Below are 18454 nucleotides of genomic sequence, written 5' to 3' on the forward strand. Positions count from 1 at the left end.
GGAGGTCCCAGACAGCGGTCGTGCAGCCCACATCGTGTCCAGTACACAACTGGGACAACACAGTTTTCAACCCGGGCACCTCAGAAAAATTAAACCTTTTTTTTTTATGTTTTTTTTTTTTTTACAGCAAATTACACATATAGCTATTGTTGGACGTAATAGCTGGTGGCAGAGTGGCAGCAGAAGGTAAATCTGTGTACCCTGGCAGTGCGAAACACAGACCAACAGCAGCAGGAGGAATTGAGGAGTAGTGTGAGTGTGGCAGCAGGTAGGCAGCGTGACATAATAGCCCTGGTACCTAGCGGTGATACCAGGGCTGTAAATAAACACAACAGGAGGTCCCAGACACCGGTCGTGCAGCCCACATCGTGTCCAATACACAACTGGGACAACACAGTTTTCAACCCGGGCACCTCAGAAAAATTAAACCTTTTTTTTTTTAATGTTTTTTTTTTTTTTTACAGCAAATTACACATATAGCTATTGTTGGACGTAATAGCTGGTGGCAGAGTGGCAGCAGAAGGTTAATCTGTGTACCCTGGCAGTGGGAAACACAGACCGACAGCAGCAGCAGCAGGAGGAATGGAGGAGTAGTGTGAGTGTGGCAGCAGGTTGGCAGCGTGACATAATAGCCCTGGTACCTAGCGGTGATACCAGGGCTGTAAATAAACACAACAGGAGGTCCCAGACAGCGGTCGTGCAGCCCACATCGTGTCCAATACACAACTGGGACAACACAGTTTTCAACCCGGGCACCTCAGAAAAATTAAACCTTTTTTTTTTTAATGTTTTTTTTATTTTTTTTTACAGCAAATTACACATATAGCTATTGTTGGACGTAATAGCTGGTGGCAGAGTGGCAGCAGAAGGTAAATCTGTGTACCCTGGCAGTGGGAAACACAGACCAACAGCAGCAGCAGCAGGAGGAATGGAGGAGTAGTGTGAGTGTGGCAGCAGGTAGGCAGCGTGACATAATAGCTCTGGTACCTAGCGGTGATACCAGGGCTGTAAATAAACAGAACAGGAGGTCCCAGACAGCGGTCGTGCAGCCCACATCGTGTCCAATACACAACTGGGACAACACAGTTTTCAACCCTGGGCACCTCAGAAAAATTAAATCTTTTTTTTTTTTTTGTTTTTTTAATTTTTTTTTTACAGCAAATTACACATATAGCTATTGTTGGACGTAATAGCTGGTGGCAGAGTGGCAGCAGAAGGTAAATCTGTGTACCCTGGCAGTGGGAAACACAGACCGACAGCAGCAGGAGGAATGGAGGAGTAGTGTGAGTGTGGCAGCAGGTAGGCAGCGTGACATAATAGCCCTGGTACCTAGCGGTGATACCAGGGCTGTAAATAAACACAACAGGAGGTCCCAGACAGCGGTCGTGCAGCCCACATCGTGTCCAATACACAACTGGGACAACACAGTTTTCAACCCGGGCACCTCAGAAAAATCAAACCTTTTTTTTTTTTTACAGCAAATTACACATAAAGCTATTGTTGGATGTAATAGCTGGTGGCAGAGTGGCAGCAGAAGGTAAATCTGTGTACCCTGGCAGTGGGAAACACAGACCGACAGCAGCAGCAGCAGGAGGAATGGAGGAGTAGTGTGAGTGTGGCAGCAGGTTGGCAGCGTGACATAATAGCCCTGGTACCTAGCGGTGATACCAGGGCTGTAAATAAACACAACAGGAGGTCCCAGACAGCGGTCGTGCAGCCCACATCGTGTCCAATACAGAACTGGGACAACACAGTTTTCAACCCGGGCACCTCAGAAAAATAAAACCTTTTTTTTTTTAATGTTTTTTTTTTTTTTTTTTTTTACAGCAAATTACACATAAAGCTATTGTTGGACGTAATGGCTGGTGGCAGAGTGGCAGCAGAAGGTAAATCTGTGTACCCTGGCAGTGGGAAACACAGACCGACAGCAGCAGCAGCAGGAGGAATGGAGGAGTAGTGTGAGTGTGGCAGCAGGTAGGCAGCGTGACATAATAGCCCTGGTACCTAGCGGTGATACCAGGGCTGTAAATAAACACAACAGGAGGTCCCAGACAGCGGTCGTGCAGCCCACATCGTGTCCAATACAGAACTGGGACAACACAGTTTTCAACCCGGGCACCTCAGAAAAATAAAACCTTTTTTTTTTTAATGTTTTTTTTTTTTTTTTTTTTTTTTTTTTTACAGCAAATTACACATAAAGCTATTGTTGGATGTAATAGCTGGTGGCAGAGTGGCAGCAGAAGGTAAATCTGTGTACCCTGGCAGTGGGAAACACAGACCGACAGCAGCAGCAGCAGGAGGAATGGAGGAGTAGTGTGAGTGTGGCAGCAGGTAGGCAGCGTGACATAATAGCCCTGGTACCTAGCGGTGATACCAGGGCTGTAAATAAACACAACAGGAGGTCCCAGACAGCGGTCGTGCAGCCCACATCGTGTCCAATACACAACTGGGACAACACAGTTTTCAACCCGGGCACCTCAGAAAAATTAAACCTTTTTTTTTTTAATGTTTTTTTTTTTTTTTACAGCAAATTACACATATAGCTATTGTTGGACGTAATAGCTGGTGGCAGAGTGGCAGCAGAAGGTTAATCTGTGTACCCTGGCAGTGGGAAACACAGACCGACAGCAGCAGCAGCAGGAGGAATGGAGGAGTAGTGTGAGTGTGGCAGCAGGTTGGCAGCGTGACATAATAGCCCTGGTACCTAGCGGTGATACCAGGGCTGTAAATAAACACAACAGGAGGTCCCAGACAGCGGTCGTGCAGCCCACATCGTGTCCAATACACAACTGGGACAACACAGTTTTCAACCCGGGCACCTCAGAAAAATTAAACCTTTTTTTTTTTAATGTTTTTTTTATTTTTTTTTACAGCAAATTACACATATAGCTATTGTTGGACGTAATAGCTGGTGGCAGAGTGGCAGCAGAAGGTAAATCTGTGTACCCTGGCAGTGGGAAACACAGACCAACAGCAGCAGCAGCAGGAGGAATGGAGGAGTAGTGTGAGTGTGGCAGCAGGTAGGCAGCGTGACATAATAGCTCTGGTACCTAGCGGTGATACCAGGGCTGTAAATAAACAGAACAGGAGGTCCCAGACAGCGGTCGTGCAGCCCACATCGTGTCCAATACACAACTGGGACAACACAGTTTTCAACCCTGGGCACCTCAGAAAAATTAAATCTTTTTTTTTTTTTGTTTTTTTAATTTTTTTTTTACAGCAAATTACACATATAGCTATTGTTGGACGTAATAGCTGGTGGCAGAGTGGCAGCAGAAGGTAAATCTGTGTACCCTGGCAGTGGGAAACACAGACCGACAGCAGCAGGAGGAATGGAGGAGTAGTGTGAGTGTGGCAGCAGGTAGGCAGCGTGACATAAAAGCCCTGGTACCTAGCGGTGATACCAGGGCTGTAAATAAACACAACAGGAGGTCCCAGACAGCGGTCGTGCAGCCCACATCGTGTCCAACACACAACTGGGACAACACAGTTTTCAACCCGTGCATCTCAGAAAAATTAAACCTTTTTTTTTAATGTTTTTTTTTTTTTTTTTTACAGCAAATTACACATATAGCTATTGTTGGACGTAATAGCTGGTGGCAGAGTGGCAGCAGAAGGTAAATCTGTGTACCCTGGCAGTGGGAAACACAGACCGACAGCAGCAGCAGCAGGAGGAATGGAGGAGTAGTGTGAGTGTGGCAGCAGGTAGGCAGCGTGACATAATAGCCCTGGTACCTAGCGGTGATACCAGGGCTGTAAATAAACACAACAGGAGGTCCCAGACAGCGGTCGTGCAGCCCACATCGTGTCCAGTACACAACTGGGACAACACAGTTTTCAACCCGGGCACCTCAGAAAAATTAAACCTTTTTTTTTTATGTTTTTTTTTTTTTTACAGCAAATTACACATATAGCTATTGTTGGACGTAATAGCTGGTGGCAGAGTGGCAGCAGAAGGTAAATCTGTGTACCCTGGCAGTGCGAAACACAGACCAACAGCAGCAGGAGGAATTGAGGAGTAGTGTGAGTGTGGCAGCAGGTAGGCAGCGTGACATAATAGCCCTGGTACCTAGCGGTGATACCAGGGCTGTAAATAAACACAACAGGAGGTCCCAGACACCGGTCGTGCAGCCCACATCGTGTCCAATACACAACTGGGACAACACAGTTTTCAACCCGGGCACCTCAGAAAAATTAAACCTTTTTTTTTTTAATGTTTTTTTTTTTTTTTTACAGCAAATTACACATATAGCTATTGTTGGACGTAATAGCTGGTGGCAGAGTGGCAGCAGAAGGTTAATCTGTGTACCCTGGCAGTGGGAAACACAGACCGACAGCAGCAGCAGCAGGAGGAATGGAGGAGTAGTGTGAGTGTGGCAGCAGGTTGGCAGCGTGACATAATAGCCCTGGTACCTAGCGGTGATACCAGGGCTGTAAATAAACACAACAGGAGGTCCCAGACAGCGGTCGTGCAGCCCACATCGTGTCCAATACACAACTGGGACAACACAGTTTTCAACCCGGGCACCTCAGAAAAATTAAACCTTTTTTTTTTTAATGTTTTTTTTATTTTTTTTTACAGCAAATTACACATATAGCTATTGTTGGACGTAATAGCTGGTGGCAGAGTGGCAGCAGAAGGTAAATCTGTGTACCCTGGCAGTGGGAAACACAGACCAACAGCAGCAGCAGCAGGAGGAATGGAGGAGTAGTGTGAGTGTGGCAGCAGGTAGGCAGCGTGACATAATAGCTCTGGTACCTAGCGGTGATACCAGGGCTGTAAATAAACAGAACAGGAGGTCCCAGACAGCGGTCGTGCAGCCCACATCGTGTCCAATACACAACTGGGACAACACAGTTTTCAACCCTGGGCACCTCAGAAAAATTAAATCTTTTTTTTTTTTTGTTTTTTTAATTTTTTTTTTACAGCAAATTACACATATAGCTATTGTTGGACGTAATAGCTGGTGGCAGAGTGGCAGCAGAAGGTAAATCTGTGTACCCTGGCAGTGGGAAACACAGACCGACAGCAGCAGGAGGAATGGAGGAGTAGTGTGAGTGTGGCAGCAGGTAGGCAGCGTGACATAATAGCCCTGGTACCTAGCGGTGATACCAGGGCTGTAAATAAACACAACAGGAGGTCCCAGACAGCGGTCGTGCAGCCCACATCGTGTCCAATACACAACTGGGACAACACAGTTTTCAACCCGGGCACCTCAGAAAAATCAAACCTTTTTTTTTTTTACAGCAAATTACACATAAAGCTATTGTTGGATGTAATAGCTGGTGGCAGAGTGGCAGCAGAAGGTAAATCTGTGTACCCTGGCAGTGGGAAACACAGACCGACAGCAGCAGCAGCAGGAGGAATGGAGGAGTAGTGTGAGTGTGGCAGCAGGTTGGCAGCGTGACATAATAGCCCTGGTACCTAGCGGTGATACCAGGGCTGTAAATAAACACAACAGGAGGTCCCAGACAGCGGTCGTGCAGCCCACATCGTGTCCAATACAGAACTGGGACAACACAGTTTTCAACCCGGGCACCTCAGAAAAATAAAACCTTTTTTTTTTTAATGTTTTTTTTTTTTTTTTTTTTTACAGCAAATTACACATAAAGCTATTGTTGGACGTAATAGCTGGTGGCAGAGTGGCAGCAGAAGGTAAATCTGTGTACCCTGGCAGTGGGAAACACAGACCGACAGCAGCAGCAGCAGGAGGAATGGAGGAGTAGTGTGAGTGTGGCAGCAGGTAGGCAGCGTGACATAATAGCCCTGGTACCTAGCGGTGATACCAGGGCTGTAAATAAACACAACAGGAGGTCCCAGACAGCGGTCGTGCAGCCCACATCGTGTCCAATACAGAACTGGGACAACACAGTTTTCAACCCGGGCACCTCAGAAAAATAAAACCTTTTTTTTTTTAATGTTTTTTTTTTTTTTTTTTTTTTTTTTTACAGCAAATTACACATAAAGCTATTGTTGGATGTAATAGCTGGTGGCAGAGTGGCAGCAGAAGGTAAATCTGTGTACCCTGGCAGTGGGAAACACAGACCGACAGCAGCAGCAGCAGGAGGAATGGAGGAGTAGTGTGAGTGTGGCAGCAGGTAGGCAGCGTGACATAATAGCCCTGGTACCTAGCGGTGATACCAGGGCTGTAAATAAACACAACAGGAGGTCCCAGACAGCGGTCGTGCAGCCCACATCGTGTCCAATACACAACTGGGACAACACAGTTTTCAACCCGGGCACCTCAGAAAAATCAAATCTTTTTTTTTTTTTACAGCAAATTACACATATAGCTATTGTTGGACGTAATAGCTGGTGGCAGAGTGGCAGCAGAAGGTAAATCTGTGTACCCTTGCAGTGGGAAACACAGACCGACAGCAGCAGCAGCAGGAGGAATGGAGGAGTAGTGTGAGTGTGGCAGCAGGTTGGCAGCGTGACATAATAGCCCTGGTACCTAGCGGTGATACCAGGGCTGTAAATAAACACAACAGGAGGTCCCAGACAGCGGTCGTGCAGCCCACATCGTGTCCAATACACAACTGGGACAACACAGTTTTCAACCCGGGCACCTCAGAAAAATTAAACCTTTTTTTTTTTTAATGTTTTTTTTATTTTTTTTTACAGCAAATTACACATATAGCTATTGTTGGACGTAATAGCTGGTGGCAGAGTGGCAGCAGAAGGTTAATCTGTGTACCCTGGCAGTGGGAAGCACAGACCGACAGCAGCAGGAGGAATGGAGGAGTAGTGTGAGTGTGGCAGCAGGTAGGCAGCGTGACATAATAGCCCTGGTACCTAGCGGTGATACCAGGGCTGTAAATAAACACAACAGGAGGTCCCAGACAGCGGTCGTGCAGCCCACATCGTGTCCAATACAGAACTGGGACAACACAGTTTTCAACCCGGGCACCTCAGAAAAATAAAACCTTTTTTTTTTTAATGTTTTTTTTTTTTTTTTTTTTACAGCAAATTACACATAAAGCTATTGTTGGATGTAATAGCTGGTGGCAGAGTGGCAGCAGAAGGTAAATCTGTGTACCCTGGCAGTGGGAAACACAGACCGACAGCAGCAGCAGCAGGAGGAATGGAGGAGTAGTGTGAGTGTGGCAGCAGGTAGGCAGCGTGACATAAAAGCCCTGGTACCTAGCGGTGATACCAGGGCTGTAAATAAACACAACAGGAGGTCCCAGACAGCGGTCGTGCAGCCCACATCGTGTCCAACACACAACTGGGACAACACAGTTTTCAACCCGTGCATCTCAGAAAAATTAAACCTTTTTTTTTTTAATGTTTTTTTTTTTTTTTTTTACAGCAAATTACACATATAGCTATTGTTGGACGTAATAGCTGGTGGCAGAGTGGCAGCAGAAGGTAAATCTGTGTACCCTGGCAGTGGGAAACACAGACCGACAGCAGCAGCAGCAGGAGGAATGGAGGAGTAGTGTGAGTGTGGCAGCAGGTAGGCAGCGTGACATAATAGCCCTGGTACCTAGCGGTGATACCAGGGCTGTAAATAAACACAACAGGAGGTCCCAGACAGCGGTCGTGCAGCCCACATCGTGTCCAGTACACAACTGGGACAACACAGTTTTCAACCCGGGCACCTCAGAAAAATTAAACCTTTTTTTTTTATGGTTTTTTTTTTTTTTTTACAGCAAATTACACATATAGCTATTGGACAAGGTGGATATACCGCTACACTCGTAGTGGAAACCGAGCTGGACCTGGGCAACCAGCCCACAGATCAAGGTAAAAAAGAAGAGATTTGGTCCGCTTCAAGTCACTCCAATGATTTATTTGGGACTTATCCCAGGGCAGCCACAGCAAACTCAGCTAACATGTTTCGGACCTGCAATGGTCCTTAATCATAGCATGGTTATGGCAAAAACATCACAGGTTAAAAAGGGCATGACAGGGGGAGTGGTTGGTCCAGAGCCACCCGTAAAGGGGGTGGAGCCGGCCAAGATACAACCTTGTTCCCTCCGTCATGTTACAAATGCATAAAATATAAAATGTAATATAAGAAACAACGAGGTATAAAAAATGTGAAAAGGTTTGAGTAACCTGAGAGGAGAACACCAAATAGAAAATTATTTTGTTGGAAATACCTCGATACTGCAATTGGACCATGAATAGTATGTATAAATACTAGCGTACCAAAAAAGTATAACATGGACATAAAATGAAATGAAAAGGACAAGAACAGGACAGGAACCCCAGACAAATGGGGGGAGGGAAGATTGTATCAACCCAAAAAGGTAAGCAGCTAACTTGTGATAAGTGCCAAATCCCATCTCGCATTTAGGCCCCATGGGGCTCTTGTCTTCATGCGAAAGATCCAGAATGCCTCTCGCTTCTTTATTAGGGCTTGTAGATCCCCTCCTCTCTTGGGCAAGAATACCCTCTCTATACCCTGGAAAGAGAAAGAGGACATGTCACCTCCATGAACACTTCTAAAGTGTTTGGCCACATTAGATATATGCGTGGTAGACCATCCTGCCCCCAGAAAGTGCTCTGAAATTCTAGCTCTAAGGGGTCTGGTGGTACAACCCACGTACTGCAATGAGCATGCCGTACACGTCACCAAATATATAACGTTTTTTGTCCCACAGTTAATAAAATGTTTCATGGAAAAACAAGTCCCAGTGGTACGTGATCGAATGGTGCGGGTCTGGTCATGCACAGAGCAATAACGACAGGTTGAAACAGCACATTTGTATGAGCCCTTCAGAGATAGCCAGGTGGAGGTCTGTGGGACAGAGGCAAAAAGACTGGGTGACAGGAGACTGCCCAGAGTCGGGGCCCGACGACTGGCAAATTTAACGCCATTCAGAAGGAGAGGCCGCAAAGCCTCATCTCCCTCCCACCATTCGATCACGTACCACTGGGACTTGTTTTTCCATGAAACATTTTATTAACTGTGGGACAAAAAACGTTATATATTTGGTGACGTGTACGGCATGCTCATTGCAGTACGTGGGTTGTACCACCAGACCCCTTAGAGCTAGAATTTCAGAGCACTTTCTGGGGGCAGGATGGTCTACCACGCATATATCTAATGTGGCCAAACACTTTAGAAGTGTTCATGGAGGTGACATGTCCTCTTTCTCTTTCCAGGGTATAGAGAGGGTATTCTTGCCCAAGAGAGGAGGGGATCTACAAGCCCTAATAAAGAAGCGAGAGGCATTCTGGATCTTTCGCATGAAGACAAGAGCCCCATGGGGCCTAAATGCGAGATGGGATTTGGCACTTATCACAAGTTAGCTGCTTACCTTTTTGGGTTGATACAATCTTCCCTCCCCCCATTTGTCTGGGGTTCCTGTCCTGTTCTTGTCCTTTTCATTTCATTTTATGTCCATGTTATACTTTTTTGGTACGCTAGTATTTATACATACTATTCATGGTCCAATTGCAGTATCGAGGTATTTCCAACAAAATAATTTTCTATTTGGTGTTCTCCTCTCAGGTTACTCAAACCTTTTCACATTTTTTATACCTCGTTGTTTCTTATATTACATTTTATATTTTATGCATTTGTAACATGACGGAGGGAACAAGGTTGTATCTTGGCCGGCTCCACCCCCTTTACGGGTGGCTCTGGACCAACCACTCCCCCTGTCATGCCCTTTTTAACCTGTGATGTTTTTGCCATAACCATGCTATGAGTAAGGACCATTGCAGGTCCGAAACATGTTAGCTGAGTTTGCTGTGGCTGCCCTGGGATAAGTCCCAAATAAATCATTGGAGTGACTTGAAGCGGACCAAATCTCTTCTTTTTTACATATAGCTATTGTTGGACGTAATAGCTGGTGGCAGAGTGGCAGCAGAAGGTAAATCTGTGTACCCTGGCAGTGCGAAACACAGACCGACAGCAGCAGGAGGAATTGAGGAGTAGTGTGAGTGTGGCAGCAGGTAGGCAGCGTGACATAATAGCCCTGGTACCTAGCGGTGATACCAGGGCTGTAAATAAACACAACAGGAGGTCCCAGACAGCGGTCGTGCAGCCCACATCGTGTCCAATACACAACTGGGACAACACAGTTTTCAACCCGGGCACCTCCGAAAAATTAAACCTTTTTTCTTTTTAATGTTTTTTTTATTTTTTTTTACAGCAAATTACACATATAGCTATTGTTGGACGTAATAGCTGGTGGCAGAGTGGCAGCAGAAGGTAAATCTGTGTACCCTGGCAGTGGGAAACACAGACCGACAGCAGCAGGAGGAATGGAGGAGTAGTGTGAGTGTGGCAGCAGGTAGGCAGCGTGACATAATAGCCCTGGTTCCTAGCGGTGATACCAGGGCTGTAAATAAACACAACAGGAGGTCCCAGACAGCGGTCGTGCAGCCCACATCGTGTCCAATACACAACTGGGACAACACAGTTTTCAACCCTGGCACCTCAGAAAAATCAAACCTTTTTTGTTTTATGTTTTTTTTTTTTTTCCGCAAATTACACACATAGCTATTGTTGGACGTAATAGCTGGTGGCAGAGTGGCAGCAGAAGGTAAATCTGTGTACCCTGGCTTTGGGAAACACAGACCGACAGCAGCAGCAGCAGGAGGAATGGAGGAGTAGTGTGAGTGTGGCAGCAGGTAGGCAGCGTGACATAATAGCCCTGGTACCTAGCGGTGATACCAGGGCTGTAAATAAACACAACAGGAGGTCCCAGACAGCGGTCGTGCAGCCCACATCGTGTCCAATACACAACTGGGACAACACAGTTTTCAACCCGGGCACCTCAGAAAACTCAAACCTTTTTTTTTTTTACAGCAAATTACACATATAGCTATTGTTGGACGTAATAGCTGGTGGCAGAGTGGCAGCAGAAGGTAAATCTGTGTACCCTGGCAGTGGGAAACACAGACCGACACCAGCAGCAGCAGGAGGAATGGAGGAGTAGTGTGAGTGTGGCAGCAGGTAGGCAGCGTGACATAACAGCCCTGGTACCTAGCGGTGATACCAGGGCTGTAAATAAACACAACAGGAGGTCCCAGACAGCGGTCGTGCAGCCCACATCGTGTCCAATACACAACTGGGACAACACAGTTTTCAACCCGGGCACCTCAAAAATTAAACCTTTTTTTTTTTAATGTTTTTTTTTTTTTTTTTTTTTTTTTACAGCAAATTACACATAAAGCTATTGTTGGATGTAATAGCTGGTGGCAGAGTGGCAGCAGAAGGTAAATCTTTGTACCCTGGCAGTGGGAAACACAGACCGACAGCAGCAGCAGCAGGAGGAATGGAGGAGTAGTGTGAGTGTGGCAGCAGGTAGGCAGCGTGACATAATAGCCCTGGTACCTAGCGGTGATACCAGGGCTGTAAATAAACACAACAGGAGGTCCCAGACAGCGGTCGTGCAGCCCACATCGTGTCCAATACACAACTGGGACAACACAGTTTTCAACCCGGGCACCTCAGAAAAATTAAACCTTTTTTTTTTAATGGTTTTTTTTTTTTTTTTTTTACAGCAAATTACTCATATAGCTATTGTTGGACGTAATAGCTGGTGGCAGAGTGGCAGCAGAAGGTAAATCTGTGTACCCTGGCAGTGGGAAACACAGACCGACAGCAGCAGCAGCAGGAGGAATGGAGGAGTAGTGTGAGTGTGGCAGCAGGTAGGCAGCGTGACATAATAGCCCTGGTACCTAGCGGTGATACCAGGGCTGTAAATAAACACAACAGGAGGTCCCAGACAGCGGTCGTGCAGCCCACATCGTGTCCAATACACAACTGGGACAACACAGTTTTCAACCCTGGCACCTCAGAAAAATCAAACCTTTTTTTTTTTTTATGTTTTTTTTTTTTTTACAGCAAATTACACATATAGCTATTGTTGGACGTAATAGCTGGTGGCAGAGTGGCAGCAGAAGGTAAATCTGTGTACCCTGGCTTTGGGAAACACAGACCGACAGCAGCAGCAGCAGGAGGAATGGAGGAGTAGTGTGAGTGTGGCAGCAGGTAGGCAGCGTGACATAATAGCCCTGGTACCTAGCGGTGATACCAGGGCTGTAAATAAACACAACAGGAGGTCCCAGACAGCGGTCTTGCAGCCCACATCGTGTCCAATACACAACTGGGACAACACAGTTTTCAACCCCGGGCACCTCAGAAAAATTAAATCTTTTTTTTTTTTAATGTTTTTTTTTTTTTTTTTTTTTTTGTACAGCAAATTACACATATAGCTATTGTTGGACGTAATAGCTGGTGGCAGAGTGGCAGCAGAAGGTAAATCTGTGTATCCTGGCAGTGGGAAACACAGACCGACAGCAGCAGGAGGAATGGAGGTGTAGTGTGAGTGTGGCAGCAGGTAGGCAGCGTGACATAATAGCCCTGGTACCTAGCGGTGATACCAGGGCTGTAAATAAACACAACAGGAGGTCCCAGACAGCGGTCGTGCAGCCCACATCGTGTCCAATACACAACTGGGACAACACAGTTTTCAACCCTGGCACCTCAGAAAAATCAAACCTTTTTTTTTTTTAATGTTTTTTTTTTTTTTCCCGCAAATTACACACATAGCTATTGTTGGACGTAATAGCTGGTGGCAGAGTGGCAGCAGAAGGTAAATCTGTGTACCCTGGCTTTGGGAAACACAGACCGACAGCAGCAGCAGCAGGAGGAATGGAGGAGTAGTGTGAGTGTGGCAGCAGGTAGGCAGCGTGACATAATAGCCCTGGTACCTAGCGGTGATACCAGGGCTGTAAATAAACACAACAGGAGGTCCCAGACAGCGGTCGTGCAGCCCACATCGTGTCCAATACACAACTGGGACAACACAGTTTTCAACCCCGGGCACCTCAGAAAAATTAAATCTTTTTTTTTTTTAATGTTTTTTTTTTTTTTTTTTTTTTTACAGCAAATTACACATATAGCTATTGTTGGACGTAATAGCTGGTGGCAGAGTGGCAGCAGAAGGTAAATCTGTGTACCCTGGCAGTGGGAAACACAGACCGACACCAGCAGCAGCAGGAGGAATGGAGGAGTAGTGTGAGTGTGGCAGCAGGTAGGCAGCGTGACATAATAGCCCTGGTACCTAGCGGTGATACCAGGGCTGTAAATAAACACAACAGGAGGTCCCAGACAGCGGTTGTGCAGCCCACATCGTGTCCAATACACAACTGGGACAACACAGTTTTCAACCCGGGCACCTCAGAAAACTCAAACCTTTTTTTTTTTTACAGCAAATTACACATATAGCTATTGTTGGACGTAATAGCTGGTGGCAGAGTGGCAGCAGAAGGTAAATCTGTGTACCCTGGCAGTGGGAAACACAGACCGACACCAGCAGCAGCAGGAGGAATGGAGGAGTAGTGTGAGTGTGGCAGCAGGTAGGCAGCGTGACATAACAGCCCTGGTACCTAGCGGTGATACCAGGGCTGTAAATAAACACAACAGGAGGTCCCAGACAGCGGTCGTGCAGCCAACATCGTGTCCAATACACAACTGGGACAACACAATTTTCAACCCGGGCACCTCAGAAAAATCAAACCTTTTTTTTTTTAAATGTTTTTTTTTTTTTTTACAGCAAATTACACATATAGCTATTGTTGGACATAATAGCTGGTGGCAGAGTGGCAGCAGAAGGTAAATCTGTGTACCCTTGCAGTGGGAAACACAGACCGACAGCAGCAGCAGCAGGAGGAATGGAGGAGTAGTGTGAGTGTGGCAGCAGGTAGGCAGCGTGACATAACAGCCCTGGTACCTAGCGGTGATACCAGGGCTGTAAATAAACACAACAGGAGGTCCCAGACAGCGGTCGTGCAGCCCACATCGTGTCCAATACACAACTGGGACAACACAGTTTTCAACCCGGGCACCTCAAAAATTAAACCTTTTTTTTTTTAATGGTTTTTTTTTTTTTTTTTTTTTTTTTTACAGCAAATTACACATAAAGCTATTGTTGGATGTAATAGCTGGTGGCAGAGTGGCAGCAGAAGGTAAATCTTTGTACCCTGGCAGTGGGAAACACAGACCGACAGCAGCAGCAGCAGGAGGAATGGAGGAGTAGTGTGAGTGTGGCAGCAGGTAGGCAGCGTGACATAATAGCCCTGGTACCTAGCGGTGATACCAGGGCTGTAAATAAACACAACAGGAGGTCCCAGACAGCGGTCGTGCAGCCCACATCGTGTCCAATACACAACTGGGACAACACAGTTTTCAACCCGGGCACCTCAGAAAAATTAAACCTTTTTTTTTAATGTTTTTTTTTTTTTTTTTTTTTACAGCAAATTACTCATATAGCTATTGTTGGACGTAATAGCTGGTGGCAGAGTGGCAGCAGAAGGTAAATCTGTGTACCCTGGCAGTGGGAAACACAGACCGACACCAGCAGCAGCAGGAGGAATGGAGGAGTAGTGTGAGTGTGGCAGCAGGTAGGCAGCGTGACATAATAGCCCTGGTACCTAGCGGTGATACCAGGGCTGTAAATAAACACAACAGGAGGTCCCAGACAGCGGTCGTGCAGCCCACATCGTGTCCAATACACAACTGGGACAACACAGTTTTCAACCCTGGCACCTCAGAAAAATCAAACCTTTTTTTTTTTTTATGTTTTTTTTTTTTTTACAGCAAATTACACATATAGCTATTGTTGGACGTAATAGCTGGTGGCAGAGTGGCAGCAGAAGGTAAATCTGTGTACCCTGGCTTTGGGAAACACAGACCGACAGCAGCAGCAGCAGGAGGAATGGAGGAGTAGTGTGAGTGTGGCAGCAGGTAGGCAGCGTGACATAATAGCCCTGGTACCTAGCGGTGATACCAGGGCTGTAAATAAACACAACAGGAGGTCCCAGACAGCGGTCTTGCAGCCCACATCGTGTCCAATACACAACTGGGACAACACAGTTTTCAACCCCGGGCACCTCAGAAAAATTAAATCTTTTTTTTTTTTAATGTTTTTTTTTTTTTTTTTTTTTACAGCAAATTACACATATAGCTATTGTTGGACGTAATAGCTGGTGGCAGAGTGGCAGCAGAAGGTAAACCTGTGTACCCTGGCAGTGGGAAACACAGACCGACAGCAGCAGGAGGAATGGAGGAGTAGTGTGAGTGTGGCAGCAGGTAGGCAGCGTGACATAATAGCCCTGGTACCTAGCGGTGATACCAGGGCTGTAAATAAACACAACAGGAGGTCCCAGACAGCGGTCGTGCAGCCCACATCGTGTCCAATACACAACTGGGACAACACAGTTTTCAACCTGGGCACCTCAGAAAACTCAAACCTTTTTTTTTTATACAGCAAATTACACATATAGCTATTGTTGGACGTAATAGCTGGTGGCAGAGTGGCAGCAGAAGGTAAATCTGTGTACCCTGGCAGTGGGAAACTCAGACCGACACCAGCAGCAGCAGGAGGAATGGAGGAGTAGTGTGAGTGTGGCAGCAGGTAGGCAGCGTGACATAATAGCCCTGGTACCTAGCGGTGATACCAGGGCTGTAAATAAACACAACAGGAGGTCCCAGACAGCGGTCGTGCAGCCCACATCGTGTCCAATACACAACTGGGACAACACAGTATTCAACCCTGGCACCTCAGAAAAATCAAACCTTTTTTTTTTTAATGTTTTTTTTTTTTTTTCCGCAAATTACACACATAGCTATTGTTGGACGTAATAGCTGGTGGCAGAGTGGCAGCAGAAGGTAAATCTGTGTACCCTGGCTTTGGGAAACACAGACCGACAGCAGCAGCAGCAGGAGGAATGGAGGAGTAGTGTGAGTGTGGCAGCAGGTAGGCAGCGTGACATAATAGCCCTGGTACCTAGCGGTGATACCAGGGCTGTAAATAAACACAACAGGAGGTCCCAGACAGCGGTCGTGCAGCCCACATCGTGTCCAATACACAACTGGGACAACACAGTTTTCAACCCCGGGCACCTCAGAAAAATTAAATCTTTTTTTTTTTAATGTTTTTTTTTTTTTTTTTTTTTTTTTTACAGCAAATTACACATATAGCTATTGTTGGACGTAATAGCTGGTGGCAGAGTGGCAGCAGAAGGTAAATCTGTGTACCCTGGCAGTGGGAAACACAGACCGACACCAGCAGCAGCAGGAGGAATGGAGGAGTAGTGTGAGTGTGGCAGCAGGTAGGCAGCGTGACATAATAGCCCTGGTACCTAGCGGTGATACCAGGGCTGTAAATAAACACAACAGGAGGTCCCAGACAGCGGTCGTGCAGCCCACATCGTGTCCAATACACAACTGGGACAACACAGTTTTCAACCCGGGCACCTCAGAAAACTCAAACCTTTTTTTTTTTTACAGCAAATTACACATATAGCTATTGTTGGACGTAATAGCTGGTGGCAGAGTGGCAGCAGAAGGTAAATCTGTGTACCCTGGCAGTGGGAAACACAGACCGACACCAGCAGCAGCAGGAGGAATGGAGGAGTAGTGTGAGTGTGGCAGCAGGTAGGCAGCGTGACATAATAGCCCTGGTACCTAGCGGTGATACCAGGGCTGTAAATAAACACAACAGGAGGTCCCAGACAGCGGTCGTGCAGCCAACATCGTGTCCAATACACAACTGGGACAACACAATTTTCAACCCGGGCACCTCAGAAAAATCAAACCTTTTTTTTTTTAAATGTTTTTTTTTTTTTTTACAGCAAATTACACATATAGCTATTGTTGGACATAATAGCTGGTGGCAGAGTGGCAGCAGAAGGTAAATCTGTGTACCCTTGCAGTGGGAAACACAGACCGACAGCAGCAGCAGCAGGAGGAATGGAGGAGTAGTGTGAGTGTGGCAGCAGGTAGGCAGCGTGACATAACAGCCCTGGTACCTAGCGGTGATACCAGGGCTGTAAATAAACACAACAGGAGGTCCCAGACAGCGGTCGTGCAGCCCACATCGTGTCCAATACACAACTGGGACAACACAGTTTTCAACCCGGGCACCTCAAAAATTAAACCTTTTTTTTTTTAATGGTTTTTTTTTTTTTATTTTTTTTTTACAGCAAATTACACATAAAGCTATTGTTGGATGTAATAGCTGGTGGCAGAGTGGCAGCAGAAGGTAAATCTTTGTACCCTGGCAGTGGGAAACACAGACCGACAGCAGCAGCAGCAGGAGGAATGGAGGAGTAGTGTGAGTGTGGCAGCAGGTAGGCAGCGTGACATAATAGCCCTGGTACCTAGCGGTGATACCAGGGCTGTAAATAAACACAACAGGAGGTCCCAGACAGCGGTCGTGCAGCCCACATCGTGTCCAATACACAACTGGGACAACACAGTTTTCAACCCGGGCACCTCAGAAAAATTAAACCTTTTTTTTTAATGTTTTTTTTTTTTTTTTTTTTTACAGCAAATTACTCATATAGCTATTGTTGGACGTAATAGCTGGTGGCAGAGTGGCAGCAGAAGGTAAATCTGTGTACCCTGGCAGTGGGAAACACAGACCGACACCAGCAGCAGCAGGAGGAATGGAGGAGTAGTGTGAGTGTGGCAGCAGGTAGGCAGCGTGACATAATAGCCCTGGTACCTAGCGGTGATACCAGGGCTGTAAATAAACACAACAGGAGGTCCCAGACAGCGGTCGTGCAGCCCACATCGTGTCCAATACACAACTGGGACAACACAGTTTTCAACCCTGGCACCTCAGAAAAATCAAACCTTTTTTTTTTTTTATGTTTTTTTTTTTTTACAGCAAATTACACATATAGCTATTGTTGGACGTAATAGCTGGTGGCAGAGTGGCAGCAGAAGGTAAATCTGTGTACCCTGGCTTTGGGAAACACAGACCGACAGCAGCAGCAGCAGGAGGAATGGAGGAGTAGTGTGAGTGTGGCAGCAGGTAGGCAGCGTGACATAATAGCCCTGGTACCTAGCGGTGATACCAGGGCTGTAAATAAACACAACAGGAGGTCCCAGACAGCGGTCTTGCAGCCCACATCGTGTCCAATACACAACTGGGACAACACAGTTTTCAACCCCGGGCACCTCAGAAAAATTAAATCTTTTTTTTTTTTAATGTTTTTTTTTTTTTTTTTTTTTACAGCAAATTACACATATAGCTATTGTTGGACGTAATAGCTGGTGGCAGAGTGGCAGCAGAAGGTAAACCTGTGTACCCTGGCAGTGGGAAACACAGACCGACAGCAGCAGGAGGAATGGAGGAGTAGTGTGAGTGTGGCAGCAGGTAGGCAGCGTGACATAATAGCCCTGGTACCTAGCGGTGATACCAGGGCTGTAAATAAACACAACAGGAGGTCCCAGACAGCGGTCGTGCAGCCCACATCGTGTCCAATACACAACTGGGACAACACAGTTTTCAACCCGGGCACCTCAGAAAACTCAAACCTTTTTTTTTTATACAGCAAATTACACATATAGCTATTGTTGGACGTAATAGCTGGTGGCAGAGTGGCAGCAGAAGGTAAATCTGTGTACCCTGGCAGTGGGAAACTCAGACCGACACCAGCAGCAGCAGGAGGAATGGAGGAGTAGTGTGAGTG

The sequence above is a fragment of the Hyperolius riggenbachi genome, chromosome 8 (assembly GCF_040937935.1).
Source record: "Hyperolius riggenbachi isolate aHypRig1 chromosome 8, aHypRig1.pri, whole genome shotgun sequence".
NCBI lineage: Eukaryota > Metazoa > Chordata > Amphibia > Anura > Hyperoliidae > Hyperolius > Hyperolius riggenbachi.